Source organism: Callithrix jacchus, chromosome 14 (assembly GCF_049354715.1).
Source record: "Callithrix jacchus isolate 240 chromosome 14, calJac240_pri, whole genome shotgun sequence".
Lineage (NCBI taxonomy): Eukaryota > Metazoa > Chordata > Mammalia > Primates > Cebidae > Callithrix > Callithrix jacchus.
Window position 1 is genome coordinate 85,160,001 of NC_133515.1, and position 20,181 is coordinate 85,180,181.

The 20,181-nt window shown below is 41.7% G+C and overlaps 1 protein-coding gene and 1 long non-coding RNA gene across 3 annotated transcripts in view; one reads left to right on the plus strand and one right to left on the minus strand.

Moving 5' to 3' along the window:
• ALK (ALK receptor tyrosine kinase) overlaps window positions 1-20,181 on the plus strand; it is a 771,141-nt gene that overhangs the window by 63,800 nt on the left and 687,160 nt on the right. The window lies entirely within an intron of this gene.
• Window positions 4,116-13,398, minus strand: LOC144579175 (uncharacterized). Its single transcript, XR_013526134.1, has 3 exons — window positions 13,349-13,398; window positions 4,866-5,245; window positions 4,116-4,762 (listed from the first exon to the last, which is right to left on the minus strand). It is a non-coding gene; the product is annotated as an uncharacterized LOC144579175 (long non-coding RNA).

Consider the following 20,181-nt stretch of genomic DNA (forward strand, 5'->3'; position numbering starts at 1 on the left):
ACTGGGCAGCAGCAGCAGCAGCGAGCCAAGCCTTTCAGTCAGCCACATGACCATAAGGGTAAACAACAGTCTATGGTATACTGTGCTGCCAGGTGATTTTGCCCAACTGTGGGCTAATGTTACGTATTCTGCACACATTTAACGTAGGCCAGGCTAACCTACAATGTTGTGTTAAATGCATTTTTGACTTACAATATTTTCAATTACTATCGGTTTATCAGGACATAACCTCACGGTTAGCTGAGGAATGTCTATATCTAGTTTAACTATCTGTTTTGTCTGCTCACCAAATGAGGAAATTGGGGCTTGGGAGGATTTTGGGATAACCTTAATATCATGCTCTCTGCAGATCAGCTGCATCCTCTCCCCAGCTCTGTACTAAAATTCCTTGGACTTCCAATACCCTCAGTTCTTCCGAATTAAGGATGTTTCAGAGACCAGTTCAGGCAACTGCCTGTCATTGTTCAAATATTCTGGGGTCTTCTCTCTGAAAGCCTTTGAGCTTAATCAAAAAGAGAAGCAAGTGGAGAATATGAAGTTTCCTGAAGCTTGGATCTGTGGGTCAGTGTGTCCAGCATGCCATGAGATCTCTATCAGCCATGTGCTTAATGATATCCAGTCTAGGGCTTGGAGGACAACAGGCTGCTGGTTTCGTTGGCCAGGAAGTCATGTTAAAAGCCCCACACCTCTATCAGATCTGAGTGGTTTCTCTCTAACTGATTGGGCAGGTAATATAATTGCCCACAATTTGTGATTGCTTCTTCAAAGCTAATGCCAGGCTTTTATCAGAATTGGTCTAGGATATGCTGTGAACCTTCTGTGTGACCTTGGATCAGTCACTTTCTCTCTCTGGACTTCAGTTTTTCTCCTATGTAAAACAAGTAGAGATGCTGATGGCTACGGTTTTTGTGGGGGCAGGGACCCATGTGATATTAGTAGCAGCCACTGTAGAGTGCCCAAAACTCTTTTTAAGCACATCTGTAGTCAGGACAGGCTTCTTATGGTCAGAAATAGAATTAGAGCCATTGATTGAGAGTGGGTTCTAGAATCAGAGGTTCTGATGCTCTTAGATGCTGGGGATGCCCTGGTTTGATTTTTCCTTTTTTATGCTGCTTGTGCCTAATGGCCCTAAGTTCCCCACTGCCACATGCTCAGTGAAGGACATGCAAATCAAGGTAAATGCAAAACAATGAGCTGATTAAACCTCTTTTCTTTATAAATTACCCAGTCTCAGGTATGTCTTCATAGCAGTGTGAGAACAGAATAATACAGTGATAATTTACCCTAAATTGTTTCAAGTATTTTTCTTTTGTTTTATTCATTATTATGTGTGTTGTCAAATTAACTCACCAACTTTTAAAAAATATATACTTCTACCAGCAATGTATGAGACTACTCAGCTCACAATACTTGATTATTATCATTTTGCTATCGTGGATGAAGGTCATTATTACCTCGTTATTATTTTAATTTGAAATTCTTGATAACCATCAGGTTGGATATTTACCATTTTTATTTTCTCATTTAGAATTGTTCTTTTTGTGTCATTTGCCCATTAGTCAATTAGGATCTTAATGTTTTTGTTTTGCATATCTGTTTTTTCGTATTTGTTCTTTGCTTATAATCTTTGTGGCAGATACAGTTTTTAGTTTATTGTCTTTTAATATTGTGTATAATTTTTTGGCATGCAATTCAATCTGTCAATATTTTCATTCATAATTCCTTTGCTTTTAAGTTTGGAAAGCCTTTCCATGCAAGAAATAAAATATGCCTTATCCATACTTTCTTCTTCATTACTTGATTTTTTTATATAAAGTTTTTGATTTATATCAAGCAGATTTAAGTGTACAATCTAAATTGATTTTCTTCCAAATAGTTAACCAATTGTTCCAGTGTCAATTTTAAAATAATTCTTCCTTTCCTTACTGATTTGTGATGCTTCCTTTAACTTCTATTAAGGTTTGCTTCTGGGCTATTTATTCTTTTCTGCCGATCTGTGTTGGGGGTAATGTTGAGAAAATTAGGTAGTTATTAGGTGAAGGGATATAAAAACACATCAATCTTACCTTAGCCTAACTATCTCTTTTCCCCACAAGATACCTACAGAAGGTGTATATTCAAGGGACATGCAAATCAAGGTAAATTTTATTATTTAGCTGAGGTAGGGCTCTATTCTTTTATGTGGATGTTCCAGTTATCTCTTATGTGGTTGCATAGCAAGCCACTTGAACTTAGAGGTATAAAACAGCCATTTTATTATGCCCATGGAGTATATGGGCCAGGAATTTGGAAAGGGCACAGTGAAGATGTCTCGTTTCTGTTCCATGGTGTCTGAGGAAGACTCAATGGCTGGGGGTGACTTAATGGCTGGGGGATGGAATCTTCTGAAAGACTGTTCAAACCCTGTCTACTGGTCAGCAATAGCTTTCAGCTGGGACCTCAGCTGGGGCTGTCAGCCAGAATGAGGTCTCTGTATGTGGCTGCTTGGGCTTTATCACAACATGGTGGCTGGATTCCAGGAGTAAGTGTGCCAAGAGAACCAGGTAGAAGGTTTACTGCTACTGCCTTTTATAGGTTACCCTCAGTAGCTATGTGCGATAACTCTGCCACAGTCCCAAGTCTGTCCAGATTTAAGGTAAGGGAACATCAACCCCACCTCCTGATGGAAGGAATGTCAAAGTCCCATTACAAGGAAAGCATGTGGGATGGGAGACATTGTAGTCATCCTTGGAGGAAGGCATGACTGATTAGAGTGAGGAACTTTGGCAAGCTGGATTAGAGCATGAGGCTTGGACTCTTTGTCCTGCTTAACGTTCTCTTCCCTTAGATGTTCAGACACCTCATGGCCTCACTAACCACCTTCTCAGTGAGGTTGCTCCTGACCACTCTATTTAAAGTTGACCTTACACTCTGGAACTCTCTATTGCTCTTCTTTGCTTTTTTTTCTGATTTATTATGATATTATTTACTGTCTGTCTCTCTATAAAATATTATCTTCACAAGTGCAGAATCTTTGTCTATTCTGTTCATGGATGTCTCTCAAGTGCCTAGAACAGTGACTAGTACGTAGTAAGTGGTCAAAATAATTGAACCAATAAACAGCAGGAGCCTCTTATCCCCCGCTTTCTCTTGGCCACCTCCCATCTTGAGGCTCCTAAGTCCAGAGAGACAGCCAGACCATCTTCTCTCCTTCCTTTTCCTTTTCCTACCTCCTTTCCTTCCAGCTCCAACTCTACAGCCTTTCTGCTCATCACTCCCTTTCGTGGCTGCCATTTGCTCTCCTCTAGCTGAAGTAGGGCACGCTCTCGAGGCTTTGAGCTTCCCAGATCGCACACACCTCTTCCTGCCACCTTGCTCGCCACCTGATTATGCAGGGTCCACGTCTTCCACATGTCACCTTCCGGTGGAAATGAGGGTACTGCTGTCTGAGCAGCTGCCCGCCCCTCCCATCCCCAACTGTGTCTGTTGTCATCTTGCTGCCATACACCCCTCACTCAAGCAAAGCAGGGAGACTTGATCCTCAGAACAACCCTGAGAAGCATGAAGGTCAAGTATCGGGGATCTCATTTGCAGGTAAAGAAACCGAAGAACCACGTAGTGAAAAAGCTTGCTGAGGTCATAAAAAACAGCTGCTGAAACAAGGGTGCTCAAGCTTGGAATCCATAAGTCCCAGACTGAAATGTCACAGTCCCTTCTGAAGTGGTGGCCACATTGCTTTGTGGCTCTGGGCCCCTTCTCAGTGTCTTTGGGTTTCCATTTCCCCATAAAGGAATTTAAAACACATCCGAAGTTGTGAGGCAATTGTAAGACCTCGAATTGTCAGAGATACAACAGCCGTGTTGCCACTCATGAATCTGTTGAACAGAATGAACATAGCAACAAAATGGCTGAATATCTTTTTGGGACAACTGAACCTTGTCATTTTGATCAAATTGCCTCCCAGAAATCCCATTTTGACTATTTTTAATACAGAAGCAACATACTGAGCAAATGACTATTTTGGTTATGGTTCTTCTACTCCCACTACCTTCACCCTGGAGAACATTTAGACAATATCTTATTTTATTTTATTTTTTTGTAAGAACTAAACTTCCTTAAAGAGATAGGAGGACACACACAAAAAAACTTTATTTTGCCATTTTTGACATGCTCAGTTGAGCTCTGGGCTTGATAAAATGGGGACTATTTTCTAGAAGGTCTCTTTTAAATCTAGCATTCTACTGTTGTGTAGTGGAGTGTCTTGCAGAATCTGGAGGGGTTGGAGGCTTTCCTTATATAACTACATTAATCCTTCCACCTGCCCCAGAAGCTGGCATCCAGTGCCAGCCAGATAACAAATTTTGCCCAATTATTGAACCAGTGTATGTATTTCAGCCATAAGGTAAAAACTGGCTTGTTTGTAAGTGGCAAAAAGGACCAGCCATAACACGCAGTTCTGATTCCAGTGCATTTTGCTGTCTGCGAACCACAGATTATAAGGAAGGAACAGAGAGCCCTAGGAGCCTTGCCCACAAGGCTGATACAGAGTTGTGGAGTTTCCAGTAGGTGACTTGTACTCACGTGGCTCATTTTCACTAGGCCTTTAAGACTTTTCTTTCAGACTCTTCTGTTTCAGTATCTCTCAACCCCTTTAATCATGAAGTTCTTTTCATCTTTAACTTTAATTCTTCCTTATGTGGGTTCTCATCAGTCATTGCCAGTCCCTGGTAAATCTGCATATCACAGTGATCAGCCTGGGGCTGATATAGCTCCTAAGTATAGCCTGTAAACGGAACTAGAGTTTAGGTTCCTTATTACCATAGAAATTAAAAAATTCTTTCATTCATGTGTAGTTTGGGTTCTTAGACAGGGTCCAGTAAACTCACCAATTCCTAGTGGGCTCTGAAGGCTTTGTGCTTGCCCCACGCTGAGCTGGCATCCTGCTCTGAAGGGCATCAGATGCTACCAGCTCCTTCTGCTCTGGGCATTGTGTGTCCTGTTGCCCCATGCTGCTGCAAAAACATGGACGGGCTCACTGCCCTTGCTTTCAATTCAGTTAATAAATTCAGTGGGAGTAAGTTCAGTTCCTGAGATGTGCTGGAGATGAGAAGGAATATGGTGGAAGAAGTACCTCTCTGTTGAAGGGTGAAGTGGCCTCATTTCACCTCTGGAGAGTCAGGAAGTTACCCCTCTGCAGCCTCTGGGCTGGTTGGGGTCAGTTTGCAATTTTCCCTTTCTTTCTCCCATGTCCTTGTCTTTCTTTCCCCTGTAGAGAAAGACGCTGATGTTACTGTTGTTCTAGAAACAGTGGAGACAACTGTTGGGTTGGTTAAACAAAAAGGAAAACAAAAAGCATTGAAGAACCGACTCCCTTCAAGCATGGGCTAGATGTTGAGGATACAGTGCTGCCCCTGTCCCCAGAGACCACTGCCCCCAGGGACCCTTAGGGTCTGGGAGAAAGACCATGGGCATCTGGAGACCTGGTTTCAAGTCCTGACTCCTCTCTTACTGGCAATATTATTTTGGAAAATAAAAACAATAGCAATAGGAGGGGATTCAAGATGGTGCGGTAAGAACAACTCAGGATTGCAGCTCTCAGTGAATATGCAGAGGGTGAGTCAAAGCCGCATTTCCAGATGGATCTTTGTTGCCCATAGAATGGGGAAATTCCCAGGTGTAGGAGAGACATGGGATGCCAGTGCAGCTGTTTTGGCTGGTGCGGCCGCTTTGGCTGGCGCTGCAGTGCAGCAGCACTCTGCAACACTCTGTACAAAACACACTGGTCTGGGTGCCCTGTGAAACTGGCAATCTGAGATTTGGGAGGGCAGATTAGCATATCCATCTGGTTAAACAGGACTTGGACAGTGAACCAGACCAGGAGATTCCTGGGAAGCGGCGTTTGAGCCAGCGCAGTGGGTCGCTGCTCGGGAAATCACACAGATCCTGGTGCCCTAACAGCAGGTGACTGAAACACCTGGGAGAGAGCCAACTGTTCAACTTAAAAAAAAAAAAAAGGCACTCTGAGGCAGGGAGCTAGGTGAGCAGGCTCGGTGGGTTTCACCCCCACAGGGACAAACAAAATGGTGATTCGAAACGCTCCAGGTGGAGAGTTTCACTGCGGTCACAGCTGAACCCAGGATGGTGCAGCTCAGTGGGGGGGGGGCATCTGCCATTACCGAAGCAATCCGCCCCTACAGAGGTACTTTCCCATTGCTGATGCAGCCTGCCATTGCCGAGGCAACCCGCCATAATGGAGAGACTTCACTGCAGGGCGGAGCCTGTGGCAGGAGGGTGGAGACTGCGGCTGCAGGGCAGAGCCTGCAGGAATAGGGCAGACCCCATGCCAGCAGGGCAGAGACTCGGCAAGCAAATAGTGACTAGACTGCCTCCTAGCTGGGCAGGATAGTGCAACGGACACTCATAAAGAAAGCCCCAACTCCCGAAGACAGAGCATCTGAGGAAAAAAAGGGATTTTATGAATTCTGCTGCAGCAGACTTAAATGCAGCAGCCTAACAGCCTTGAATGAACAACAGAGATCACAGCTCAGCACTTGAGCTTCTATAAAGTACAGAACATCTCCTCAAGCAGCTCCCTGACCCCTGTATATCCAAAGAGTCACCTCAAAAAGGACTGATCAGACTGACATTGGGCGGGCTTCATTCTGGGACAGAGATAGCAGCAGAAGAAACTGGTAGCATCCCTCACTGTTCCGCAGCTGCTACCGGTGTACCCCAGACAAGCAGGGCCTGGAGTGGACCTCAGCAGTCATACAGTGGAGGGGCTAGACTGGTAGAAGGAAAACCAAGTAACAGAAATACCTCATCATCAACAATCTGGGCATCCACTCAGAGACCCAATCGAAAAGACAGCAACTACTCAGACGACAGATGGATAAATCCACAAAGATGGGAAGAAACCAGCGCAAAAAGGAGGAAAACACCCGAAACCAGAACACCTCGCCTCCTACAAAGGACCAAAACTCCTCACCAGCAAGGGAACAAAGCTGGACGGAGAATGACTGTGATGAAATGACGGAATTAGACTTCAAAAGGTGGGTAATGAGAAACTTCTGTGAGCTAAAAGAACATGTTCTAAATCAATGCAAAGAAACTAAGAACCTTGAAAAAAGATTAGAAAAAAGATTCAAGGAAATGATAACAAGAATGGACAACTTAGAGAGGAATATGAATGAATTGAAGGAGCTGAAAAACACAAGACGAGAACTTTGCAAAGCATGCACAAGTTTCAACAGCCAAATTGACCAAGCAGAAGAAAGAATATCAGAAGTCGAAGATCAACTCAATGAAATAAAATGAGAAACCAAGATTAGAGAAAAAAAAAAAACACAAAAAGGAATGAAAAAAGTCTCCAAGAAATGTGGGAATATGTGAAGAGACCTAATCTACATTTGATAGGTGTACCAGAATGTGACGAAGAGAATGAATCCAAGCTGAAAAATACTCTTCAGGATATTATCCAGGAAAATTTACCCAACCTAGCAAGGCAGGCCAACACTCAAATCCAGGAAATACAGAGAACACCACAAAGATACTCTGCAAGAAGAGCAACCCCAAGACACATAATCGTCAGATTCACCAGGGTTGAAATGAAGGAAAAAATGCTAAGGGCAGCCAGAGAGAAAGGTCGGGTCACCCACAAAGGGAAGCCCATCAGACTCACAGCAGATCTCTTGGCAGAAACCCTACAAGCCAGAAGAGAGTGGGGGCCAATATTCAACATCCTTAAAGAAAAGAACTTTCGTGGGTCCAAAGTGGCTCCTGCCGGAGGTCATGGCGCTCACGAAGGCGAGGTCATCAGTTCAAGGCTAACCTCATAAGCTCAAACTGATTGGCAAAAAAAAAAAAAAAAGAACTTTCAACCCAGAATTTCATATCCAGCCAAACTGAGCTTCATAAGCGAAGGAAAAATAAAATCCTTTGTGAACAAGCAAGTACTCAGAGATTTTGTCACCACCAGGCCTGCTTTACAAGAGCTCCTGAAAGAGGCACTACACATAGAAAGGAACAACCAGTACCAGCCATTCCAAAAACACACTAAATGCTAAAGAGCATCAACAAAATGAAGAATCTATATCAACTAACAGGCAAAAGAGCCAGCTAGCATCAAAATGGCAGGATCAAATTCACACATAACAATATTAACCCTAAATGTAAATGGGCTAAATGCACCAATCAAAAGACACAGACTGGCAAATTGGATAAAAAACCAAAACCCATTGGTGTGCTGTATCCAGGAAACCCATCTCACATGCAAGGGTACACAAAGGTTCAAAATAAAGGGATGGAGGATTTACCAAGCAAATGGAGAGCAAAATAAGCAGGAGTTGCAATTCTCATCTCTGATAAAATAGACTTTAAAGCAACAAAGATCAAAAGAGACAAAGAAGGTCATTACATAATGGTAAAAGGATTGATACAACAAGAAGAGCTAATGATCCTAAATATATATGGACCCAATAACGGAGCACCCAGATATGTAAGGCAAGTTCTTAATGACTTACAAAGAGACTTAGACTCCCACACAATAATAGTGGGAGACTAACACCCCACTGTCAATATTAGACAGATCAACCAGACAGAAAATTAACAATGATATCCAGGGCTTCAACTCAGACCTGGTACAAGCAAACCCGATAGACATTTAGAGAGCTCTCCACCTCAAATCCACAGAACATACATTCTTCTCAGCACCATATCACACCTACTCTAAAATTGACCACATAATTGGAAGTAAAGCACTCCTCAGCAAATGCAAAACAACTGAAATCATAACAAATTGTCTCTCAGACCATAGTGCAATCAAGTTAGAACTCAGAATTCAGAAACTGATGCAGAACTGCAGAGCTTCATGGAAACTGAACAACTGGCTCTTGAATGTTGACTGGATAAACAATGAAATGAAGGAAGAAATAAAGAAGTTCTTTGAAACCAACGAGAATGAAGACACAACATACCAGAATCTCTGGGACACATTTAAAACAGTCTGTAGAGGAAAATATATAACAATAAGTACCCACATGAGAAGAGTGGAGAGATCCAAAATTGACACCCTATCATCAAAATTGAAGGAGCTAGAGGCACAAGATTAAAAAAAAAACTCAAAACCTAGCAGAAGACAAGAAATAACTAAGATCAGAGCAGAACTGAAGGAGATAGAGACACAAAAAACGCTTGAAAAAATCAATAAATCCAAGAGCTGGTTTTTTGGAAAGATCAACAAAATAGACAAACCTCTAGCCAGACTGATAAAAAAGAAAAGAGAGAACAACCAAATAGATGCAATAAAAAATGATAAAGGGGAAATCACCACAGATTCCACAGAAATTCAAACCATCATCAGAGAATATTACAAACAACTCTATGCACATAAACTAGTAAACCTGGAAGAAATGAATAAATTCCTGGACACCTGTGTCCTCCCAAGCCTAAACCAGGAGGAAGCAGAAATTATGAATAGACCAATAACAAGGTCTGAAGTCGAGGCAGCAATTAAGAGCCTACCACACAAAAAAAGCCCAGGTCCAGATGGGTTCACAGCCAAATTCTACCAGACACACAAAGAGGAGCTGGTACCATTCCTTCAGAAACTATTCCAAATAATCCAAAAAGAGGGAATCCTTCCCAAATCATTTTATGAGACCAACATCATCCTGTTACCAAAACCTGGCAGAGACCCAAGAAAAGAAAACTTCAGGCCAATATCCATGATGAACATAGATGCAAAAATCTTCAATAAAATACTGGCAAGCCGATTGCAACAGCACATCAAAAAACTTATTCATCATGATCAAGTAGGATTCATCCCGGGGATGCAAGGCTGGTTCAACATACACATGTCTATCAACGTAATTCACCACATAAACAGAACCAAAAACAAAAACCACATGATTATCTCAATTGACGCAGAGAAGGCATTTGACAAAATTCATCAGCCCTTTATGCTAAAAACCCTCAATAAACTCAATATCAATGGAACGTATCCCAAAGTAATAAAAGCTATTTATGACAAACCAACAGCCAATATCATACTTAACGGGCAAAAACTGGAAGCATTCCCTTTAAAATCTGGCACTAGACAAGGATGCCCTCTCTCACCACTCCTATTCAATATAGTACTGGAAGTTCTAGCCAGAGCAATCAGGCAAGAAAAAGAAATAAAGGGCATTCAAATAGGAAAGGAGGAAGCCAAATTGTCTCTATTTGCAGACGACATGAGAGTATATCAGAAGACCCCATCGCCTCAGCCCAAAAACTCCTGAAACTGATAAGCAACTTCAGCAAAGTCTTAGGATATAAAATCAATGTGCAAAAATCACAAGCATTCCTATACACCAATAACAGACTGAAAGAGAGCCAAATCAAGAACGAACTCCCATTCACAATTGCTACAAAAAGAATAAAATACCTAGGAATACAACTCACAAGGAACGTAAGGGACATCTTCAAGGAAAACTACAAACCACTGCTCAACAAAATAAGAGAGGACACAAACAGATGGGGAAACATTCCATGTTCTTGGTTAGGAAGAATTAATATCGTGAAAATGGCTATACTGCCCAAAGTAATTTACAGAATCAATGCTATCCCCATCAAGCTACCATTGACTTTCTTCACAGAACTGGAAAAAAACACCATGAACTTCATATGGAACCAAAAGAGAGCCCACATAGCCAAGTCAATTCTAAGCAAAAAGAACACAGCGGGGGGCATCACACTACCGGATTTCAAACTATACTACAAGGCTACAGTAATCAAAACAGCATGGTACTGGTACCAAAACAGAGATATAGACCAATGGAACAAAACAGAGGCATCAGAGGCAACACAACATATATACAACCATACAATCTTTGATAAATCTGACAAAAACAAGCAATGGGGAAAGGATTCCCTGTTTAATAAATGGTGTTGGGAAAACTGACTAGCCATGTGCAGAAAGCAGAAACTGGACCCCTTCCTGACACCTTACACTAAAATTAACTCCAGATGGATTAAAGATTTAAACATAAGACCTGACACCATAAAAACCCTAGAAATAAATCTAGGCAAAACCATTCAGGACATAGGAGTAGGCAAGGACTTCATGATCAAAACACCAAAAGCATTGGCAACAAAAGCCAAAATAGACAAATGGCACCTAATCAAACTCCACACCTTCTGCATGGCAAAAGAAACAGTCACTAGAGTGAATCAGCAACCAACAGAATGGGAAAACATTTTTGCAGTTTACCCATCTGACGAAGGGCTGATATCCAGAATTTACAAAGAACTCAAACAGATTTACAGGAAAAAAACAAACAAGCCCATTCAAAAATGGGCAAAGGATATGAACAGGCACTTTACAAAAGAAGACATGCATGAGGCCAACAAACATATGAAAAACTCATCATCACTGGTCATTAGAGAAATGCAAATCAAAACCACATTGAGATACCATCTCACGCCAATTAGAATGGCGATCATTAAAAAGTCTGGAGACAACAGATGCTGGAGAGGATATGGAGAAATAGGAACAGTTTACACTGTTGGTGGGAGTGTAAATTAGTTCAACCATTGTGGAAGACAGTGTGGCAATTCCTCAAGGACCTAGAAATAGAAATTCCATTTGACCCAGCAATTCCATTACTGGGTATATATCCAAAGGATTATAAATTGTTCTGCTATAATGACACATGCACGCGAATGTTCATTGCAGCACTGTTTATAATAGCAAAGACCTAGAACCAACCCAAATGCCCATCGATGATAGACTGGATTGGGAAAATGTGGCACATATACACCATGGAATATTATGCAGCAATCAAAAATGATGAGTTCGTGTCGTTTGTAGGGACATGGATGAATCTGGAGAACATCATTCTCAGCAAACTGACACAAGAACAGAAAATGAAATACCGCATGTTCTCACTCATAGGTGGGTGAGGAAAAATGAGAACACATGGACACAGGGAAGGGAGTACTACATACTGGGGTCTATTGGGGGGAATAGGGGAGGAACAGTGGGGGGTAAGCTGGGGAGGGATAGCCTGGGGAGAAATGCCAGATGTGGGTGAAGGGGAAGAAGGCAGCAAAACACACTGCCATGTGTGTACCTATGCAACTGTCTTGCATGTTCTGCACATGTACCCCAAAACCTAAAATGCAATTAAAAAAAATAGCAATAATAAGTACTTCTGTTTTGGAGCACTGTGTCAGGCAGAATGTCAGGTGACTGCTCACGTTACCTATTTAAGTAAATTCATCTTTTCAACTTTCAATTTCATTTTACTAAACATACTTTGTCAGCCCAGCTCTTTTTCAACACAATCCCTACCCCCACATTCCTGTGGACATGGTCCACTGATCTCAGAAGGGATGTCTGAGTGAAGGTAGACCAATAGTTCTTTTCCCTAGACTTTGGGGACAGGAATGAGTTGTGTCGGGAGAGAGAGAAGGAGAATGTGTATTTGTGAGTGTCTTGATGTACAGATTGTTACATATAAAACTCAGGAGCAGTTGAAAGGCAAAGGAAGCCAATCCATGTATGAGAAACAAATAAAGCTGATTGGCAGAACAGTGAAGACAGAAGAAGGGTGCAGGGTCCTGAGGGCTCCTCACGCTCAGGTTTCAGTGTTCTCTGGGGACCCAGCTGCTTGCCTGTTCTTGGGCTCTGTGGGATAGCCTATGTCCTAGCAAAATCCTTCTTAGCTGGAGCTAGGAGGAATTAGGTTACTAGTCACTATGATAAAAATCCTAAATACATATCTTTTGTGCAAAGTGGGGAAGTTGCACAATCGCAGTCACGTGGTGAGCACATATCCAGAGCAGGTCACCTGAGGTGGCGAGGAAGTCATGGCAAGGTTGGGAAGGCTTTGTTGAACCAGAACACCCCAGCCACAAGCTCTGCTAATTTAATTGTTGCCAGCAGAGATCTGCTTTGGGCTGATAGGAGCAAGCCCATTGAACTCAGTAGCATCAGGCCAGAAAGTGGCTGAGAGGGCTTGGCTGACATCTCTGACACCTTTGATGGATATCAGCCCTGCTTGATCTCCAGTGCCCTTGAGGGGACAGGATGGGAGGTGTTTGTCATCTGGATGTGACTTGCATGTCAAACTGCTAATTCTTTACATGCATCTTCTAGGAAAAACACTGCCAGTTCTCCAAACATGGGATGTGTCTTTGCAGACAGCAGACTCTCCCATCATCAGAGGCACACTGGCATGGAGGTCCTTTAGGGAATGTGTGGAGTGATCTTTTTCTCCCATCCAATAGATTTAACTCTTCTCTTTTCTTTCCTTTGTCATCTCTTTCTCCATGATTAAATGAGAGAATATGTGTGGAGAAATATTATGCAAATACATTAACTTACCCATCATTTGTTTATTGACTGTGTGCCAGGCACTGTGTTAGGATTTATCAGCATGACTGTAAAAGAGAAAGATGTGATTCTTGGTATCATGGGAAATGCATTCAAAAGGTAGAAGGAGACAAAAACGCTCAGTAGAAAAGTAAAAAAGTGAAGGGAGGGGCATGTGTAGGTAGCCAGGGGTGAAAGCACAGACCCTGGATTCAGACAGATCTGGGTTGAATCCCAGCTCTGCCCAGGTACTAGCTGGATGATCTTGGACAAGCATGTAACTACTATGTGCCTCAGTTTTGTAGTCTGTAAAATGGGGACAACTGTACTTATATTTTGGGTTATCATAATTATGAAATGAGACAGAGCATTATATTCATCTAAATCTTCTGAGAAGTAGATGTTAAGACAGGATTAGATGTACGACACACTGTTGGGAAAAATGTCTTGAGGAATAGAAGAGAAGAAGCCAGGAAAGGCGGGAAAGCCTTCAGACCTCAATGCAGGTCTGACTTACGAAAGAGAAGGGAAAGGTTAGTAATGCTGCAGTCAACATGGGAGTGCAGATATCTCTTTGACATACTGATTTCATTTCCTTTGAGCAAGTACCCAATAGTAGGATTGCTGGATCATATGGTAGGTCCATTTTTAATGTTTTGAGGAACCTCCATACTAATTTCCATAATGGCCGTACTAATCTATATTCTCGCCAATAGTATAGGGTTTTCTTTCTTCCCTGTCCTCATCAACCCTTGTTATCTATTTTCTTTTTGATGATAGCCATTCAAACAGGCATGGGTTATATCTCACTGTGGTTTTAGTTTGCATTTCCCTGATGGTTAGTGGATTTGAGCATTTTTTAATATCCTTCTTGGCCATTCGTATGTCTTCTTTTGAGAAATATCTTTTCAGGTCATTTGCCCATTTTTAAATTGGGTTGGTTTCTTGCTATTAAGTTGTTTGAATATTTTCTATGTTCTGGATGTTAACAAATTTACACATATATGGTTTGCAAGTATTCTCTCATACTCCACAGGCTGTAGCTTCACTGCGTTGTTTCTTTTGCTGTGCAGAAGAACGTTAGCTTTTTAGTTTGACACCATCCCTTTTCTCTGTTTTTGATTTTATTGCCCATGCCTTGGAAGTTACATCCAAATTTTGCCCAAATGAATGTCAGAAAGCTTTTCCTCTGTTTTCTTCTAGTAGTTCTACAGTTTCAGGTCTTACATTTAAGTCATTAATCCATTTCAAGTTGATTTTTGTATATGAGGTAAGATAAAGATTCAGTCTATTCTTCTGCATGTAGATGTCCAGTTTTCCCAATGCTCTTTCTTAGAAAGACCATCCTTTCCCTCATTGTATGTTCTTGGTACCTTTGTCAAAGATCAATTAACTGGAAATGTGTGGATTTCTTTCTGGGCTCTCTTTCTGTTCCATTGCTCTATACATCTGTTTTTGTGCCTGTATCATGATGTTTTGATTACTAAAACTGAGTAGTATATTTTAAAGTCAGGTAGTGTAATGCCCCCCAACTTTTTTTTCCCTCAAGATTGCTTTGGCTATTCTGGGACTTTTCTGCTTCTATATGAATTTTAGGATTGCTTTCTCTATGTCTGTGAAAAAATGTCACTGGAAGTTTGATAGGGATTGCATTGAATCTGCAGATCACTTTGGGTAGTACAGACATTTTAACAAGACTTCTAATCCATGAACATAGGGTATTTTTTTTTTTTTTTTTTGAGACGGAGTTTCGCTCTTGTTACCCAGGCTGGAGTGCAATGGCGCGATCTCGGCTCACTGCAACTTCGACCTCCTAGGTTCAGGCAATTCTCCTGCCTCAGCCTCCTGAGTAGCTGGGATTACAGGCACGCGCCACCATGCCCAGCTAATTTTTTGTATTTTTAGTAGAGACGGGGTTTCACTATGTCAACCAGGATGGTCTCGATCTCTTGACCTCGTGATCCACCCGCCTCGGCCTCCCAAAGGGCTGGGATTACAGGCTTGAGCCACTGTGCCCAGCCCGAATATAGGGTATTTTAAAACATTTGTTTCTTATTTAATTTCTTACATCAACATTTAATAATTTTCAGTGTTCAGATCTTTCACATTTTTGGTTAAATTTATTTGTAGGTTTTTTTATGCTATCATAAAAGGGACTGTTTTTCAGATAGTTCATTGTTATTATATAGAAATGCTAGTGAATTTTGTATGATGATTTTATATCATGCAACTTTATTAAATTTGTTTATTTCTAAGCTTTTTGGTGGAATGTTTAGGGTGTTCATATGTACGATTGTGTCATCTGCCACAGTGTCAATTTAACTTCTTTCTTTCCTGTCTGGATCCTTTCCCTTCCCTTTCTTTCACTTCCCCTGCCTTTCCGTTTGTGCATAATCGCTCTGGCTAGGACTTCCAGTACTACATTGAATAGACATGGTGACAGTAGGCATCTTGTCTTGTTCCTAATGTTATAGGAAAATCATTCAACTTTTCACCATTGAGTATGATATTGGCTATGGGCTTGTTATGCCCAGCTTTTATTGTGTTGAGTTACATTCCTTCTATAACTAATTTGTTGAGGGTTTTTATCATTAAAGGATGTTGAATTTTGTCTGTTGTGGTTTCTGCACCTATTGATATAATCATATGATTTTTGTCCTTTATTCTGTTGATGTGGTGTATCATATTGATTGATTTGTATATTTTGAGCCATCCTTGCATCCCACTTGATCATGGTGAATGATCCTTTTAAGATGCCATTTAATTCATTTTGCTAGTATTTTGGTGAGGATTTTTGCATCTATGTTCAAGAATATTGACTTGCAATTTTCTTTTCTTGTAGTATCCTTCTCTGGCTTCAGTATCAGGGTAATTTTGCCTCATAGAGTGAGTTTGGAGGTATTCCTTCCTCTTCAATTTCTTTGGAAGAGTTTGAAAAGGATTAGTATAAGCTCTTTAAATGCTTGATAGAATTCAACCATAGAAACCATCAAGTCCTGGGCTTTTCTTTGATAGGAGATTTTTGATTACTGATTCAAACTTTTACTCATTGTTAGTCTGTTAAGATTTTCAATTTCTTTATCATTCAGTCTTGGTAGGTTGTATATTTCTAGGAATTTATCCATTTTTCTTAGATTATTCAATTTGTTGCTGTGTAATTGTTGATAATAAGCTGTTATGATCCTTTGTATTTCTATGGTATTATTTGTCATGTCTCCTCTTTTTTTTCTTAGTTTAGTTAAGATTTGTTGATTTAATTTGTTTTCTACCACCAACTCTTAGTTTCATTGATCTTTTCTGATATTTTTCAAGTCTCTGTTTTATTTATTTCTGTCCGGATAGTTGTTATTTCCTTCCTTCTGCTAAATTTGGGCTTAGTTTGTTCTTCCATTTTCAGTTCCTTGAGGTCTCACGTTAGTTTATTTGAGCTCTTCCTCCTCCTCCTCTTCCTTCTTCTTTTTGAGACAAGGTCTTGTGCTGTTGCTCAGGCTGGAGTGCAATGGTACAATTACAACTTACTGCAGCTTTGATCTTATGGGCACAAGTGATCATCCCACCTCAGCCCCCTCAGAAACTGGGACTATAGGCACATGCCACCATGCCCAGCCAATTTGTTTATTTTTTGTAGAGACAGGGTCTTGCTATGTTGCCCAGGTTGATCTCAAACTCCCGGGCTCAAGCAATCCACCTGCCTTGGCCTCCGAAAGTACTCTCTTGTATTTTAATGTGTATGTATTGCTATAAACTTACCTTTTATAATTACCTTTGCTGCGTCTCTTAAGTTTTGATATGTTGTGTTTTAAATTTTGTCTCAAGATATTTTTTAATTTCCCTTGTGATTTCTCTTTGACTCATTGGTCGTTCAGGAGCATGTTGTGCATATTTATGAGTTTTCTGAAATCTCTCCTAGTTTCATACCATTGTGGTCAAAAAAGATACTTGATATGATTTCAGTCTTCTTAAGTTTGTTAAGAGTTGTTTTGTGGTATAACATATTACCTGTCCTGGAGAATGTTTTGTATGCACTTGACAAGAATATATGTTCTGCTGCTGTTGGGTGGAATGTTCTGTTCTGTATAAGACTGTTAGGTCCATTTCATCTAAAGTTGAAGGTTGTGTCCAGTGTTTCTTTACTGATTTTCTGCCTGTATAATCCAAGAAATCTTGATAATCGCTATTGGTATCTTATTCTTGTGTTCCTAATATCTTTCCTTTTTTCCCTCCCTTGCCTTAACTAATCCTTAGTTAGCTGCAGAAGCTCAGGACGTCATAGTTGAGCAAGTGACTCCCTAACAAGAGCTAACGTAGGCAGTTGCCGTAAGTAGGATTTGAGAGGTAATTGCCACTAAAATTGCCCTTTCTTAAACCAAACAAGCCAATAATCCCAAACCTGTGATACTACCAGAAGTTCCATGGTTAAGAATTTCCTCCCCTGGGCTAAGCCTCAGACCACAGCTTCCAAGGGGAACATTTGACGGCCCTAACTGTGTAGGACCTTGTGTGTTTTATTTGGAAGCACTCAGTGTTGCTTAACTTTACCTTCTTGAAATTCTCCCCTTCCCTCTCATGGGTCACTGCTGTTCTGATTCTCGTTTCAACCTTCCTCCTCTTCCTTTTGTCCATATCTATATTCTTTGCTGACTTCTTCCTCCCATTCTTTGGGAACCCCAAGGCTCTACTGACACCCTTTCCCTTATAAATCTATGACTTCAACCAGGAACATGATTGTTAATCAATATGTCAAATGTTCACGTCTTCGGAGCTTCATAGCACAGCTCTCAACTTTTCTTTGGTCATTTCCTCCTAGAAGAAGATCTTTCCAGTAACTCAGTCCCCATGTGACTAAACTGTCTTCTCCTCCCCGGACATTTTTCCTCTGGGTTTCCTGTTCACTCAGGCTGGAAATCTGGGATATATGTGTGATGTTTCCCCTCTTTCCCCTCCACTTCCAATCACTCCTGATCTTTTCTATTTGTTTTTTTCACAAGCGACCTCCTTTCTCTGCCATTTCCTTAACTCAGGTTTTCTTCTTCCACCTGTGGTTTTGCTGTGGCCCACTCATTACACTTCTCATTGCCTCCCTATCCCTCCATTTTTTGGAATTGTCTGTTGAATATTTAATACATATGGGTGAAGTCAAAGTGGTTTTGAAAGTTCTTGAGCTTGCTTTGTTCTCAGCAATTTTGGCATCCCATAGTATTCTTTTTTTTCTTCTTTTCGAGACAGAATTTTGCTCCTGTGCCCTGGCTGGAGTGCAATGGTGTGATCTCGGCTCACTGAAACCTCCACCTCCTGGGTTCAAGCAATTCTCCTGCCTCAGCCTCCCAAGTAGCTGGGATTACAGGCATGCGCTACCACGCCCGGCTAATTTTGTAATTTTAGTAGAGATGGGGTGTCTCCATGTTGGTCAGACTGGTCTGGAACTCCTGACCTCAGGTGATCCACCCGCCTCGGCCTCCCAAAGTGTTGGGATTACAGGTGTGAGCCACCACGCTTAGCCCCCATAGTATTCTTTACACGTATCACTTGTGCATAAGTCTGGCTTCAAGGGAGAGTGGAGGACAGCTTCAGCTGTAAGCCTCTCTTTTGGGGCTGGCCTGATTCCCATCCCAAATCTGACCTCCTGCTGAACACTGCTGCCTGAGCCTGACCTTGCAGACACAGCAACTTCTTGCACTCCTGTCACCTAGAAGGGATTCCCATTCCCAGTACCTAACCCTTCCAGCTGGAAAAATCCAGTTCCTAGCCCCAGCCCCTCCTATTTATCCTGTCCCACCCACTGAAGTTGTCAAATCAGACAAAGTGGCCCTTTCCTGAGAATGTCTGGAATGTCAACTGGGTCAGATCTTTTTTGTTGTTGTTGTTGTTGTTGTTTGTTTGTTTTGAGACAGAGTCTTGCTCTGTCACCCAGGTTGGAGTGCCGTGGCACAGTGATCTCACTGCAACCTCTGCCTCCTGGGTTCAAGCAATTCTCCTGCCTCAGCCTCCTGAGTAGCTGGGACTACAGGAACCTGTGACCATGACTGGCCCATTTTTGTATTTTTAGTAGAGATGGGGTTTTACTATGTTGGCCAGGCTAGTCTTGAACCCCTGACCTGAGGTGATCCACCCACCTCCCAAAGTGCTAGGATTACAGGTGTGAACCACCATGCCCAGCCTTGTTTTTGTTTTTGAGACAGAGTCTTGCTCTGTCCCCCAGGCTGGAGTGCAATGGCATAATTTTGGCTCACTGCAACCTCCGCCTTACAGGTTCAAGCTATTCTCTTGCCTCAGCCTCCCATGTAGTTGGGACTACAGATATGTGCCACCAAGCCCAGATAATTTTTTTTTTTTTTTGTATTTTTAATAGAGATGGGGTTTCACCACATTGGCTAGGTTGGTCTGGAACTCCTGACCTCAGATGATCCTTCCTCTTTGGCCTCCCAAAGTGCTGGGATTACAGGCATGAGCCACCACGTGGCCTCGGACCTTTTGTCTGTGTAACCTCCTGTCAGGACATAGGAGATGCTATGCGAGAGGGGGGTGGTTCCACTTTTGTGTCTCAGTTATCACCCCAAGGGATGTTCCTCATGCTTAATTATGTGCTATTTTTCATATAATGTTAGAATGCCTATGATTCTATTTATGTAATATTATTAAAATGACAAGATTATAGAACTGGAGATTAGTGGTTATTGGGTGTTAGGGATGAAGGCAGGAAGAAGCTGGGTGTGGTTAGAAGAGGGTAACATGAGGGATTCTTGTGGTGATGGAACTGTTCTGAATTTTGACTGTGGTGATAGATACAGAATCTACCGCCTGTGATAAAATTGCATACAACTAAGCATACCACGTGCACACACACA